Source organism: Stegodyphus dumicola, chromosome 4 (assembly GCF_044657685.1).
Source record: "Stegodyphus dumicola isolate Sdum_Otavi_A_Nest chromosome 4, ASM4465768v1".
In the NCBI taxonomy this organism is placed as follows: domain Eukaryota; kingdom Metazoa; phylum Arthropoda; class Arachnida; order Araneae; family Eresidae; genus Stegodyphus; species Stegodyphus dumicola.
Genome location: NC_140771.1, coordinates 210,740,789 through 210,757,696, shown reverse-complemented (window position 1 = coordinate 210,757,696; position 16,908 = coordinate 210,740,789). Strand labels below are relative to the sequence as shown.

General features: G+C 33.1%; 1 protein-coding gene across 1 annotated transcript in view; it reads left to right on the top strand.

Moving 5' to 3' along the window:
- LOC118184134 (dystroglycan 1-like) overlaps window positions 1–16,908 on the top strand; it is a 232,169-nt gene that overhangs the window by 81,177 nt on the left and 134,084 nt on the right. The window lies entirely within an intron of this gene.

The following is a 16,908-nucleotide window of genomic DNA, read 5'->3' as shown; positions in this document are numbered from 1 at the left end:
CCCTAGTGTGCCTTGCCATAATTAAATACACACACCTAAACCTTCAATAAGATCAAAGTACACAATATGTTTTTCGATGTATATTTTAAATGCATTAAAAGATAAAAAATCATATGGGGTTAAAAATGATCGATGGCACACTGTTGTTTGCACCTGAGTTTGGGGAATAAAGTGTGCAAATTAAAAGTAAGAAATAAGAAATTGGTGAAATTCATGTTTTTCTTCAAGGCTTATAACCGTTTTTGGAATATTCATAATTAAATGCCATATAGAAGCATTTGTGGGCAAAAAACCGTGTAGAATATATCTGCGCATATATTATTTTTTTTTTTTTCTTTACAGTTTACTAAGGTTGATAAAAGTTTCAACTGTGCCATGAAAATAATCTGACAATAATATTATTTTATTTATTATCTATTTTAGAATGGTTCACATATTAAAAAAAATATATATTTCAGTCGATTACGTGTATCACCATTCACTCGTAGTGCAGCCTTGATTTAACAGAAATCTTCTCACTTTCCAATTTTCTCAAGCACTTAAAAAAAATCTAAATTAAGGACCATTTTGTTTTCTATTGAGAGAGTGGCTAATGCGCTTATATTACTTTGTCCTATAATTGACCTTAAATTATTTACATTAAATATCGTATATTCTTGTATCCCCTGTAGTATATTAAATGTCGAACGATACGAATTAGTAGTTCTGTCCAATCAAAAAATAATTAAATGCCATCATGCTTGTTGAATATAGGGACCATCTACATCAGTTCTCTAGAGAGGGTGAGTTCCATTAAAAGATCTAATGGTAACGTTCTATTAGAATTTGAAAAAATAAAGCAGATTTTTCTACTTTGCTAAATTATTGGACTTACAGAAAATTCTATTACAATATACTAAATTTCAGTTGCCCATGAAAAGATAAATGCTAGAGATTATTATTAAACGTGAGTTTTTGTCGAACTAGAAAAATGAGTAAGTCTTATCAGATGATTATACAGTCACAATACCCGTACATACATTGTAACGCCAAGGACTTACAGATGATTACTGTGCACGTTACGCAAAGCCTTCAGGCAAGTTGTCGATGCCTGTTATGATCAGCCGACGATTGTTAGTGCTTACAGCATTGATTACGTGGAAGGCTTCTTCAATCTGAGATTACTCAGAAATCTGATGAGTTACTATCATATTACATGTGACTTCGAGGCCATAGAGCCTGTTCTGTCTTGCTGATTTAATGGTTTGTATAAATGTGACCTGTAACAAAATGGCAAATTTCTCATTGCCTTTTATTGTTGGCCATCATATTGTTGAAAATGGACTTCAGGCTTCAGTTGTTTTCTTAATAAGAGCTGCTTCACTATATCGATATACATTGGTCCTTTAAAGAAAATGTATAAAAGTGTGATGTCACACAACTTAGCCTGGAAAAAGCGTAAACAAGGCAACTGAGTATTTTAAATAATATAGAAATGCATAAATGTTATAACATATATCTTCAGCACACATTGTTATAAGCATTTATTTCCGATCGGGCTTGTTAGTTCTCTGACATATCCGAAGTGTCTCCACCTTATTTAATTGAGATAAACGGTGTTTTATCACTGTTTAAAAAATTCTTGTGAAAACTTATCTATTTCCTGAGAAATTTTGCAAATGCATGTATATAAAGAAAGTACGTTTAGGGCATATTTAAAGTCTTACGTAAAGTGAGTTGTGTTATCGTGTACATCACATATTTGTTGTAATTTATTAAAATGAATTTGCTCTAAGTTTTTTTTTTTTTTTTAAACTCTTTTACAATTAAATACTTAGCAAATAACTGCAAAATAAAAGGCTGTCCACACTTCCCTTTTGAAGATATGAAATTTACCCCCTGCTTGAAAACCCTTCTTCTACGTAATATTTTTTTTTTAAATGGCCGTGCGCTTATTTAATATTCATTAACCTAACGCCACTACAAGGAGAGGAAGTGGTGGTCATTGGAAGCACCTAATAGGTGGTTACCGTTGCCTTGTATGAAGGGATGGATAGTTACAACTATGCCTTCTTCGGGAGTCCGGGCCTGTCGCTGCGGCAGTTAGGGTTACTAACCACCATACGGGCTTGGCGGCATTCTGCGTAATATGATAATTAAACTCTTTTTTCTCATTCTAGGGTTTCGTTTTTCAAATTATCTCTGTATAAGAACCTACGAGATTTTAGAACGATAGTATAGCCTTCCACCCCCCCCCCCCAAAAAAAGGAGAGAGTCTTATTTTTGATTACAGTAAAAGGAGCCGAAAGAGATTTTACGAATGAGTGTACTGATTTTACTTTGCCAAAACTCTTGCCTGTGATTTAAACCAATTTGGAATAAATTGTCCTGAAATGTAAAATAAATACTTCATGCTAAATAAAATTTCGACGAATGAGTGTACTGAATTTTACGCTGCCAGAATTCTTGCCTATGAATTGTCCTGAAATAAAAAAATAAATACTTCATACTAAATAAAATTTTGAAAAAAAAAATTATAATAGATTCTTTTTTGACAAACTGAATGGGAATTCAAAACTCACTAAAACCGGAGAGGGAAAGAGAAAGGGAAAAGAAAATGTGTAAAGGACTTTGTTTCATCGGCTAATAAACCTAAACAAAATTAGCGCTCCTTCCGAACGCATTTAGACGGAGTTGGGCATGATCGTCCTGAACTGCATTCGATAACCTGAAAATTAGCATAAACTGTGCCGTTTAGTGTAAAATCAATTACGGAATTAAATTACCCGTTTACTCTCACCCTTCTTCCCTTTTCTTCACAGTCACGACCTCATGTTTTCCCTGATCACTCGGTAGATGGATGGAAATGATAAAAAGAGAAAGAATTCTCTTCCGCGAAAATAAGGTTAGAGGTTTTCGTGATCTCATTTTTCGCGAGATGGCAATAGGGAACAGTCCTCCGACAATTATACGCTAATTAAATAAATTAGTTGTCTGATTTGATTTGCTGTTCTGTTTATTTTTAGCGATATGTATTATATTTGCGTGCATTGTGTATGCTGTGACGTATTAATGCATTAAAGCACCTTCCTTAAAATAAAAACTTTTTTAAGTTCTTTTTTAAAAATGCCATTTAAGCGTATAACTTTAAAAACAATCTTTGAATTTATCTTTATTGTATAGATGCTATAAAGATTCAAGGAAAATATAATCTAAAAATTCGGAAGTGGCTGGCCTGCCAGTGGCGTACAGGGAGGTAGGAAGTAAGACCTACCTCCATGGTAGCGTAGCTAGGGTGGGGCAAGGGGGGACATCTGTCCCCGGGCGCAGCATTCAGAGGGCGCAAAATTGATGTTACGAAATTTTAGAATGAAATGTTTTCCATTCTTCGCACAGAGAAAGGGGCACAAAATCTTCAGTCGTCCCCGGGCGCCGAAAACCCTAGCTACGCCTCTGCGGCCTGGTAAGCATCATAAAATATATCTTCGTTTCTCTTAATTCTAATTATTAAAAAAATCACTAGAAAAGTATGTAAATTTAATTTTTAGCGGAAAATTATTTAGCACCTTCCTTATGTTTTAAAATTACATTTATATTTCTCTAAAATTAATTTTTTGCAAGTTAAACGTTTCCAAGATGATAGTTCTTTAAAACTACTGAATTTGAATTTTGCAATGATTGATTAAAAAAAAAAAAAAAAAAAAAAAGCATTTCTTTTTCCAGCTTAGTGCTATATCCCAACCAAAGTATTTTCCCATTAGCTAGAAACATCTTGTTCGTAATAAAATTTAGTGCCTCGTGGTTTAATTCAGAGGTCGGCAATTGTTTTTACTAAGAGAACATATTGAAATGCAAGAATTCGGCGGGCTGTGTATGGTGTCTATAGCAATAACAAAAATAAATCTACATTATTGATAAAAATTAAAATAAATATACTGTTATATCAAAATAGAGTTAATTTGTGTGGATTGTAAAAATTATTGCGTCCTAACAGTTTGTTTTCCGAAAACGTTTTATGAAAACAAATTTTGCTCTAACACGTTGTTCGTTAAATGTAGTCAAGCAAGAAAACTGCAAATTGTTGTTCTTTAGCGGCTGAAATTTGTTGGTACACAACAATCAGCTGAAATGAAATTATTTTTTTTAATACCAAACATTTCCAAAAGGGATGTTCTCTGTATCCTTTTCTTTTCGTTATCTTTTAATCTGAAAAGAAGAATTCGTACTGCGCGTACAAAGTCGAAATACAAATTCATGAAATGACAAATTTATATACGAACGATGATTACGGATGTAAAAGCGTAGCATGCCGGGGTTGACAGAGAATCTAAGATGACTGGGACAAAAATAAAGTTCACTGTATGCGGAATCATACATTTCTAGCAGTCGGAAATTGATTCATCTAGTCACGTAATGTTATCTGGATGTCGAAAAGATTCATTTTTTGTGAAACGTTTATTTTTACATTTCGTATAATCGCCGCACAGACGGTATAATGGTTAGCGGAGCATACTGCGGTACCAAAGGCCTTGGGTTTGAATCCTGACGAAGGCGTGGTTGTAGATGTCCGTCGCTTCATAGGAGGCAACGATCGCCGCGTTTTTGGTGCCTCCACAATAAAATGGTCAACACACCTAACCTTAGGAGTGGCCAGTGCCGAATAGGCAAGTACACACCATTGTATTATATCAAAAAAATTTGGTACAGTTATTAAATGGAGAAGATGAAATAAAATTTTACAAAAATTATTCATTATGAGTGCTTGTTATCGAAATACCTAAAATTAAGGATTTACACGTTTGAAGAGTGAGCGCATTAAAATTGTTTCGCGGGCACCACGTTGCCGATCGCTAGTTTAACATATAACGCGCATTTTTATTGCTGTTCATGTTTTTATTATTAGCATAGGTAACTAAGTAATAAATGAATTAATATTATTACATTGCTAGTATATAATAAAAATTGTGTATAAAATTTAGAGTATCGGTCATATAGAGTGTACTGCTATGAACAGCAATACTGTTCTTGCTAACAATTCCTGAATATTAAGAATTAAAAAGAGTCGAACTGGAGGTAATTAATTAGCTGTGTAGTAATTTTCAGGTGAAGTAAATTTTTCTGAAAATCTGTATCTTCCTTCCCATCGTATGTCTCATTATGTATTAAAAGACTTGAGTTTCCCAAAAATTGCATTAACATTAAAAAATATGATATATATTATTTTTTATAAGATGATGTATAATTGGTAATTTGATTTGCTTTATGATTGATTATTATTGCATTAGTTTTATTCATTTTGTATACGTGGCTTACTTGCCGGAAGTAGAGTGTCTTTCGTGAAGGATTTTGCAAAAGTATATCGCACACATTAATGTCGCCCACTGTACAATGCTTTAAAAATTCTATGCAATGAGATCCAAGCTGGGGAAAAAAGTGATATAAAACAGGACCTTCTAGTTCTCCGTGATGTTATAAAATGCGCAACTGTTTCTATTCTTAATGTATATTACTTAAAATATTTATTACCAAAACTGACATAGCCTTCCGAATTTAATTTTAAAATTGTACCTGCCTCTTTTTAAATTAATTTAATATCGGAAGAAAAAAAACTGAATTTCTTTAAATTTCAGGGAAAATTGTTAATTTGGAAAATGTTTCATTTAAGGGAAATGGTTAATTTTAATGACTTTCGAAAGAAAGGTGGCATTTCATGGGAATTCGTGTGGAAAATATCGTACTTTTCTCCAACGATTAATGCTCTCTAATTGTTTTAAATAAATAAAGTTTGATGTTCGAAAGTCAATGATATATGTGGGTGAATAAAGCTTTTATTGTAATTATTTTTAATACTTGAATTACATAAACTTTAATCGTTAAATTTGGTTTTCAGCGGTGCTAAGCCTTTAATTTTTAATCTGAAATGTTCTTTTGAGAATGACTGAGTATAATCGTAAATTTCTTTAACTAATTTATTGCAAAGTTTACAGAAATATTTTAATAATACTTTTTTAAATATTTCATTCATTATTTCCGAATTTTGATAGTCATTCAGTGTTGGAAAGTTTTTCTTTTCATTTGCTGTGTGCTCTATCTACTGTTCAAATTTCTGATTTTAACGAATGCGTTGAACCATAGAGCTGACTAAATATTTGTTTCGAAAATTTAAAGACTTATTAAAAACGTATATTTTTTGTTAAGGGAATTTGAATAACACGTTTTATTTAACATGTGTAGATAAATGTGTGCGTGTTGTATTGTAGAAGCTTCACTGAAAGAAATAGCCATTATCTGCGATAACTTCACCCGGGAAAATTTACAGTTTTAGAACCTTGACGTTAAATAATTGCTTTATGTTTTGTAAAACTAATTATTTTTTCCTTTCTTTTCTACTTTTCACGTTCTTTTTCTTTTTTAAAAACCATAGAGATTTAAAAAAGAGAGAGAGAGATGATTTGATAAGCTCTTGAAGCGATAGACATGATGTAACATCCAAGAAATTTCAACAGATATGACAGTATCACGACTGGGAGCTCAAAAACGATATGAAGTATTATCGGTGGAAAATCAGGTTTTTTTTCCCCAAACCACAGGAAGTGCAATGGGAATTGCATTCGAATGAAGGTAGTTCAAGTATGTAGAGGAATGCCAGTATCTGGATATCTCAAATTTTATTAAGGAAAGAAATATGTAAACAGATATATTTTATTGTGGACAACCAAGCTGACATCCGTTGTGAGAAAATGCCCCGAAGATAATAAACTGCAATTCCCTCAAATCCTTTTCAACTTATTAGCTAAAAGATGCCATAAATCATTCCTCAGAATTATAGTTTTTATGCAAAGACAGTGGCCGCAAGAAAACATAATAGCAACTATTGTCTGTTCGTTTTCTAGCAAATTGGAATTTATAGATTTTTAAGGTGCATGATGAAAGCAAGAAGCATCTCTCACTAGATCATTGATAGGTAACATTTAATAAACTAGTTTACAGGCATTTTTTAAGCATAACATTCTGCATTTTGAATAATAAATTTATGCATTATATATAACCTATGAAGACCAAATTTTGGGCATATATTTAAGCCGATGTGAAATATACATCCGAAGTAGCCTTTTTCTGGTATTATGACACTACTAAAGATCGTATGATCAACAATGCGTGTCTTTTTTTCATTGCGGTTTGATGGTCAGTGATATTTGATGTTTTGGGTATCGTATTTTTATTTACTCTTTATCAGGAGATTCCCATTGTTTTCAAAGAACAATAATTGACAGTTCAGTCAGTCATAGGCGGAAATCTCGATTCATCATATCTACTGAAATCTGCACTGATCCAGGTGCATCTTCTATGATATCAGCTAGTACAATAGTGGTGGTTAGAAGCTTTTCATCTTCCATTGCCATTGCTTGCAGCTAGAAGAAATGACGTTAAACTTTTCGCTTTTGCAATTAATTAACGAACATTTGAGTTCTTATACACCAGGTGTGTGATATGAAATAGCTGATATTTGCCCTTGAAGCTGCTAATCGTCCATTGTGGCATTATAATGCTATCAGTTCGTGTATCGTGGCTAGTGTCTGCCATATGTCATTTATTGTAGGCCAAATAACTACTATAGTTATTGAGAACAATCACCCGATTTACCATCTTGGAGTTTATTTGCTATTTCATTCAGTTTCTAGATTTCAGTATACATACATAGGAATTCATCTGTAGTCATATATTACAGCTCGACAATACTACAGTACTACAATTCCGTTTCCAGATTTTATAATCCTTTTGTCATAGCCATGATGATTAACAAATTAGCATTACTCTGATTTACAAAAGCTAACTCAGACTGAGTTACATTGTATGCATTGCATTTCACCCCATAATAAATTATACTTATTATTTCCCCAACATACTTATGCAAAATGCTGTCTTACCTGACACATTATTATTTCTTGCATCCTTCAGCCAGTGACATGTTATGTACGACACTGTGTTTCTTTAAATATTGATCTTAGATGTGTGTAAGTAAGAAATTTAAAGTAAGAAATTTTGTGAAAATTCTTTCATCGCTATGGGTGGGAGGCTTCAATGGATACAAAATCATAAATTAGTAAAATAAACAACGTGCTTTTATAATTAAATAAAAAAACAGTAAAGTGCAAAATTTGTATACATACTTAAATACCTGCTGTATGTCCAGAAATGTCTGCTGTACGTTGTCAGTAGTTCAAGTGCTAACTGCAATTTTAGTAATGAATGCTACGCTTTTTATCCAGTCATCAGAACTGGTAACTTTACCGTTTCTCTAAACCGCGTTTTCTTCCTTTTTAACGGGCCACCAGCGGCCGAGCGGTAAAGTCTGAACACTGATAGTTCAGTCCGAGCTTCGAATCCCGCGAACAGGCTGCATGCACGGGTGTTTTCTTGGCTTTCCCCGTGTGCAACGCGTATACGAGCCAGTTTCCCTTAGAAAATCCTCCACGAAGGCATCCCTCCCCTCAGGCAGTTAGCCCTAGTGTGCTTTGCCATAATTAAATACACCATCTCCCCTATTAACGTAGAATTCTCATAAAATACGTACGATTGTAAGGCTTTATGGTTATTAATCTTTTAGTGATACTTGCTTTTTTATCACTGTTATTTCTGAAAAACGTACACTCTCCTTAAAAAGTGAAAATTAACGAAAAAAAGAAGGTAATTAATCTTGGATGTAAATTAAGTATCAGTGCTGTTTGTTGCTAATGCAACATGGTTAAGTGAGAATATTTTAGCGTTCTGTTGACTACGATTTAAATTAGAAAGTTCAGTGAGCTCTGGAGCGTCTAAGGTCGAACGATTAAAATTACGTTTTATTGATGTGTGAAAGAGGAGATAGGTATTCTTCGAGTAAACTGGGGTACTTTGTGAATAATTACTGATAGAGCTGTGTTACAGGATTTGCAGTAAATTTGAGCTTATATATAATTTAGTGTGTTTAACCTCATTGGTTGCTAATAAATGTTATTAGTATTGAGTATTCAGTCTTAATGTTAGGATAATCTTACTTTGAAACTCGTGAGAAACATCGTGTAAAGAATTAAAACATTCTACCCATGTGCTTATGTTGTTGAATTGTGATGAAATGAGTCATACGAAGATTTGTATTTATATAGATAAGACCACATCGAATTTTTCAAGATTCGTTACCCCCAGATTGCTATTTTCTCCACATATCCTAAATGTAGCGGATAAAAATTATATATAGGAGCAAAATTGAAACTAAATATTACAGTATCACCTTTCAAAGTTACTCAAAATTTCACCAAAAATACAATGAGGAAATATGCTTCTACTTATTTGCATATTCAGTGAAAATCTGTTACATTTCAGTCGACTTGAAAGAAAGCAGGAACCTCTTTGCAGAATTACTGCAGTCAATCATGCAATTTTTTTACGAATTTCAAATTCTTTCATCTTGATTTCATTAACTTCAGCCACATGTGCTTCCATAATATTTACTCTTTACATAAAATTTTAAATTTAAATCAATGACAGCAGTTTATTGCCCCTAACCACTTTGAAACAGGTATTACATCCCATTAGCTATATATTATAAAATTATGATTTTAAAAACTTGTAACTACATTTACGCATAAAATTCCCGTGTGGGAAAGATCTTTTATTAGTTTAAGAGCTCTTTTTTATTCCACTGAACATTTTAATAAAAGAGAGAGAAGGATAAAAGAATAAAATTAATATAAAAAAATACGACGAATCTCTAGTTATCTCGACGTACGTATTTTGAGGTTGATTTAACTATAGTGTGAAAAAAAGCAGTAATGTAATTTCGTTCGGTTTGATCATGGTAAAGCGCAGGATTGTGATCCGCCTAAAGAAAGGGCTGCCTTCGAGGAAGAATTTCTAAAGGAGTGTACATAGTATATGCGTTACACTCGGGAAGTACTAAGAAACCGCTCATGTAGCCATCTCGTTCCCCGGGTATTGAATGGGGGTCGAATTATGAGGGTTCAGCGACTAAACGTTCGGCCGCTGATAAACCTTAAGACAAGAGGTTTCAGATTAATTCAAGAACTTTCAAATTTGAGTAGATATGTGAGACAAGGAAACTAACCCACATTATTTAGAAAATAGCTCATCAGTGTTAGTGAAAAGCGATTAAATAACCGGTAATAATTAATGGGGAAATAGTTTCAGACTGTTATATAGGCGTAGTTTTCTTTGCGCATTCTACGAATCAATGCTTAGCCATTAAAATTGCTTCATTGTTAGATTAAATTAAACAAACATGGTGACGATAATATAGCAGTTTATTTTCATACAAATCTCTTTTTGTTGTACAGTGTGCTGCCAACAACAATTAATTACTCTCAGGGATAGACTTATGATGTACGTAGCCGTGTTTACTTTCTGTAGGGTAAGTTATTTTCCCCATTTCAGTCTAAAGAGTAATTTTTTTTTTTTTTTTTTTTTTTTTTTTTAAGTTTGTAAACTGTAAATTGTTATTTTTAACTATAAAATTTTAGTTAAAACATCCAATAAAAGAAAAAATAAAACTCCCTCACTTGCATTACGGTAGATATATATTTTTGTACTACACATGCAACCCAGCCGTACAGATATTTCGAATATCGAAATAGGCTGCAGTGCCTGCTAATCAGGATAAATGAAACTCCATTGCATAGTTCTTCAAAGCAGTATAGATGCAACACACTAATTTACAGAAAAAGTTTGAAATTTTGCGAGAATTTACAGCTTCGTGTAATAAATATAGCCAATTTATTTTCTGAAAATTTCTCCCAAAAGAAAATTCACGAGAATATATTATATATATTGTTTGGCATATATAATAATGAATAAAATTTGAAATATTGTGAGGATGCAGCAGAACGAAACCTGCGTGTAGACGCAGTTGGAAGAAGTGCATTTGTAGCTTGATGCAGGATTGCCACAATTCTGTGAGTTGTTAGATAGCGCAAGAACTGTAACATGCGATTTATGCTTTGACTTTTTTCCCCTGTAAACTTGAATTTTTATGTAATCTGCCTAGTCAATTAAATTCGTATTGAGAAACAAATGTTATTTGTTTTCGTTTCGTTTCGTGCTTTATAAGAATCTATTTTCGCTTTAAATCAATATCATAGAAACAAAAATAAGCATTCGAACTTCAAATCTAGGAATGCGTGAGGATTTTCCTCTCTGAGAACTATAAATAACAAAAGTTGTCGCTTTTGTCGAATTGTCACTTTAGTGATTCACTATTTTGACCTCCGGTGACCTCATATTCATGGTTCAGCTGCTTTTCGAACAGGGAAGGTCGCTTCTTCGTCATGTTAAGTCTGTCTCCAATCGGCCTTTCAAGGACTGATCCTCGTCTGTCCTTATCTGCTCAACGAACACTTTTGCACGGATCTTCTCCCACTCACACTTCTCTCCTAACGGTATCTAGTTTCTTAACTGGTTACATGCAGTTGGAGTTGTGTGCTCAAGAAATAATGCCTTCTCTTCTTTCTTGTATTAAGATGATTAGCAGGTTGAAGGGTAAATCCGAATACGAGGAGGTTCTGGTGGTTTTGTGTATTAAACCCGATAGGCTGGCATCTGATTTAATAGAATTTAGGGATCTTGGAAACTGTATAAAGCTAGATCACAGTTGGGCATTTTGCATGGTTATCAGATTTGCGAATGAGGCAATTTTTAAGCTTAGAATTTTCTTTTCGTTGTTAGATTTTTTACGATATCTTGAAACAGGCGTGTATTGACATCTGGAAATTTAGAATATGCATGACGGTACCATGCCAGAAACTTGAAATATGTATTAAATTACCGTGAATTTTCATTAATTTTCATGTGAATACCTTTCCTGTATCGTTTCCCCGATCGTTTACGCTGTGCCATATTCGAAAGACGTATATTATATGATTTATTTTTAATATGCTGTTTTGCTTCTGTTTCTTAAATGACTGCTGTACGAGGAGATCTCAAGCTTAGTAGGATGGGGATGGGATTAGCGGTAATTGTCGTCTGGACGATAAAAACTACACTGCTAAGTTTGGCGCTTTCTTAGCATCAACGGAGCAACCTTTCCCTAGGAAGCCTATCTCCTGTAAAGCAGATAACCCAAATATTCTTTGCCATGAATAACTGAAATCCAAATCCAAATCCTTGAACACTTGTGGTTTATAAAGCAGTTTTGCACTGATGCCTCTTATTTTGGATCGAGAATATTCGCTGATCGAATTCGGTGGTTCCCAGTAGCAAATGAACCTCTGTTCATTTGCTACTGGGCTTTTAAGAGGACTTTCGGAAGCATCCATAATTCACCCCCAAAAGTCCGTCTCTCAAACCCTGGCTTTCGGCTTGAGAACTAGCTCCTTTGACAACTATACCCATCTGTCACCGAGAATTAATATGTAAAAATCTAGGTCTTCTTTGCCCCCCTTTTTATTAAAAAATTAGATATCTGTCTTATTTCGTTGATACAAATATGATTAATTATACACGAACTAATTTACATTCTGGCGGGAAAACGGAAGGGAGAAGTGACAGTAAAGATGCAAACATAAAATAACTGGTTAATTAATATAAATGGACCTTACAAATGTATTTTTCCATTTTAGACTTATTTATTATTTAAATAACGTAAAAAAAAATGACATGCATCTGTAATAAATTAAAATGTAACTTTTATTACAAGTTCCACTTGTAAATTATTAACCAATTCCGGTAGGTGAAGTTGGGAAATTTCTTGTTTAAAATTAACCGTTCAGGAGCACTTAAATATCCAGAAGTAGTTACAGTAAAGAAAAAGTATAAAATTAATTTATAAGTAAAAAACATTATAAATCAATAGTTAAACTATTATTATCTTTCGTAAATAACCTGTAATTTTCCTCTAAGTTGCGGGAATCCTTTTCTGTACTTTTATCGATGATAGGACATTTTCGAATTTCCTCACAGAATGGCCAAAGTTCTCTTAAAATGCACTAAATTTTTTTGTAACTTTTTGAAACATCTGAATAAAATAAAGGAAAAAAATTGTGGTTCTGTAGATTAGCCGCATGTTTAACTCGCAAAATTTTGATAATTCTCTTCTCTGGAATTCAGGCATATATTTCACGCAAAAATAGTTTTCAAAGTATATCTGTGTTTAAAAGATTGTCAAATTTTTCTCACGCAACAAATTCCTTAGATTATAATCATGACGCAATTTTTTTAAATAACTCATGCTAAAAATAGGATGCTAGTTTTAAAATTTTCTTGAACTTCCCTTTCATCAGCCAATAACTACATTATTTCTGAAACATTAAACGTGGTGATTCGTGTAATATCTGTTTCTTTTTATTACTTTAAGCCTTTTATATCTCCAACTGGAGTTATTTTATTCGCTCGTTGAAACCTTCGATATACTTGAGTGACTGAAATCATTTTAAGAACGAGAGTGAAAACAGATAAATTTGTGACTTTCTCTTACATATTTGCTGGATTAGCTTTCCTCAGATGAATTTCAAAAAAATCTAGCTTTTTATAGCGTGGTTGACGAAAAAAAATTCATTTATTTTTTTATGTTTTGGCAGAGCATCGTTAATTTAGTAAAATCATTTAAATGAAAATCACAGGCAGTTTTTATGTTATCTTTCCTACTTCTTTTCAAGCAGCTTTTTTTCCATGCACGAAGTAAAAGAAGTATTGTTATCACGAAAAATTCCGGGTGTCATATTTCAACGAAAATATCCATTTTGACCGCTATCGAATGCGATTTAACGATGTTTTTGCGTGATATCTTTACGTAAGGAGTGAATACGTTTGTTTTGGGAAAAGAGTAAAGGACTCTTCCCAAAACAAATTATAAAACTGATTTAAAAGGGATTCAGAAGAGATTTTTTGATAGATTGGCGTCTATAGACGTAGGTATGTGTATGCATGTATATATCTCGCGTAACTCAAAAACGAGTAGCTTGTTGAAATTTTGTATATAGGACTGCTATAACATGTAGTTGTGCACCTCCCTTCTTAGTGCAATAGGCCGCACTAAAACATTTTCCTATATCTGTTGTGAATGCGAATAAGTTTCCGTTTGAAGATCTTTTCCCGAAGGCCTCTATTCAAAATCCAATTAACCAATTACCGTACCTTGTGACAGTTAAACTTTAATTTAATCACTGTCCTGTGTTCTCTTTGGTCCACGTTTCATTTATTCGCTAAGACCAGATGGCTATGCAAAGTATAAAAGCACAAGAAAGAGAATTTAGAAGATAATAAGTTAACTATATCCGATGGTAGTAGAATGAATGACCGCCGCGCTGTCTGGAAGAACAGAACCGAGCGCCAGTCTGTAAATGTAGGAAGTCGCTGAGTTTGCCATTTGAATATGGTAGGTAATTTTAAATGATTAGTTTAGAGCAGGAGTTCTCAAACGGTGGTACGCAAAGAAACAAAGTATTTTTAACTATTAAATTAAAAGATTAAAATCCCAACATCCTGATTGAGTTTTTTCTCTAACATTCGTGAATTTATGCGAACTGAGTTTTGTTCAAGAGTGGTGTTGGTAATAGTACTTTGTAGTGGTAGTGCTTTAAAGGTTTTCAATTTTTTTTCGGATGGTATGCGTTAGGCAAAAGTTTGAGAACCGCTGGCTTAGAGTGTTTGTAGTGTAAAAATTTGTCTGAAATTTTTGTATAGCGTAAACTTTTTTTTTTAAATTTTTCGACTATTTTTGGGCCTTTTTTCTGCGATTGTTTGGCCTTAAATCAAAATCTTGAGTCTAGCTGTCCGAGCCAACTCACTCCTTCTGAGAGGAGATTTGCGCATTTCTGTGACTAAAAGAATATATATAAATTGAATCCGATTGACTCTATGTTTTTGTGTTAGTATTCAATTAAATTGTCGTACGCTGATCTAGTTTTATTTGAGAAATTTTAAAGCTGAGAAACACAGTAAAGTAAGGAATAAAATTCTGCGGACTTCGGGTGAATGCACTAGTGGCTGCTTCTTCTTGCAGCAGACTACGGGCGCCGGCTTTCACTTACAATGACTTCTCATTTGTTTTTCACTTTTCTTTTTCTCTCTGTGTTAGGAGATTTACTTTTCCCATGGTGGTGTATTTTTGTATCTTTTTGTCTTTTTCTTCTCTGCCGCATGTGGCGAATCTGATTATTAAACCCGGCATGATACGGAAGAAATATTTCTGGAAGAAAAACTTTAAAGTTGTTCCAGAAATATGCTTCCTCCACCCCCCCGTCAGATGTGAACGGAAGACTTAATTGACTGAATTTTGTTTCTAGATTTGAATGCTTTTCAATTACGAATAATTTGAGTACTTATAAAATGGCAACAAGTATAGTATGGCATTTGTAAAGTATTCTTCTCTTACTTCTAATAATAGCGGTTTGCAATTGATGAAGCACGCAGATGAAGAATAATTAGTTTGTAATTTGAACTATCTTTATATGTCAACAAATAGTTGAACTGTTTTCAATTAAATCGGGAAAAATTTAAGTTACAGGAACAAAAACGTGTCATTAAAGCACTGAACAACTTTTCATTGTTTATTTTTTGTAGCTTAATGTTTTTACGAAACTGAATTGTGTTTTTCTCATTCCAGTTTTATCTTTTCGTGTCTGCGTGCTGTGTTTTGCAAATTATGTGAAGTAGTTTTATAGGTATAATTCAATTGATGCTAGATGTGACTTCACTGCATCTCATTTGGCTTCACGAGATTCATCTAGTGATCGAGAGTCATTTACTGATGAATGGAGAGGCCATAGAACATCTGAATTATCAGAAGATGTAGTGGAACATGAAAATCAAGCTCTCTCAGACTAAGATGTCTTCCTGCGCTCTTCCTTTGCTTTTCTTCCATTTTGAATTTAATAATAAAAAGCTCGTGTTTCGTGTAAACTCTTTCCAACTGGAGTTTTTTCGTTTACTGGAATAAAAATAATGATATATTTTTTTCCATTGCCAGTTTTGCTGTGTTATCCAATTAGAACATTCCTTATTTCAGCATAATATTTAGAATTGTATAAGTTTGAACTGCCATAAAATGAACGGATATAAAATAGGAATTGAAATGTATGTATAAATAGCTGACTTATATTTCAACTTTTTAACTTATAATATATCTCCAGAATGCTACCTGTTTAGAGAAGCGAAGTTTCTTGAAGAACTTTATAAAAGATTATAAAAGATTATTGCTAATATTTTATACTGCGCATAAGAGAACAAAAATACAGGTTCCTTCTTGGAAGTCGGATTCGAGTATTAGCACCAGTATTTCACTATTTTAACCATTGGTGAAATCCTATGTATATATATATACCAATTCTATGATTTAAACCTTTACTATAACTTCTCCTTTCCGTAGCCCTCACCAGAGAGTAAATTAGATTGAAATCTTTTTAAGTAGAGGAATGAATGAATGTTTTAAATACAAAGCTTTAGGAAGCGATGCCTGCAATTTTCATTCTGTCGCTCAGCTCTATCAGTGAATATTTAGCCATTTTGCTAGCTGACGTGAATATGAGCCGTTTAAAGTTTTGAGCCAGCTTAAATAGGTCGAGCTTGTGCAGTCTTGGCTACAGTACTGTTAATTTGAAATCTCAACTTTGATACTTTAAATAACCACAATTGTCTAAGTTTATTTATGCGCACTAATTTTTGCTTTCTGTTCATTTCAAGAGTTAAATAAGTGTTTGTTGGTAAGTTCAGTAATTAATAATTATTATATAGCTTACCTTGAATTTTTCATCGACTTATAGTTACCTGGAAATATTTGAATTTGACACAGTAAAAAGACTCAAAGAATTGAATAAGATTTTGACTATCAGCTGTTAGAATTGGTTACATGAGTTCATTCTTTCTTAGCATCGAATGCTAGTCGTTTGGTTTTATTTAATCTGTTGCCACAAACACACGGCAAAATTAAAAAATACATTA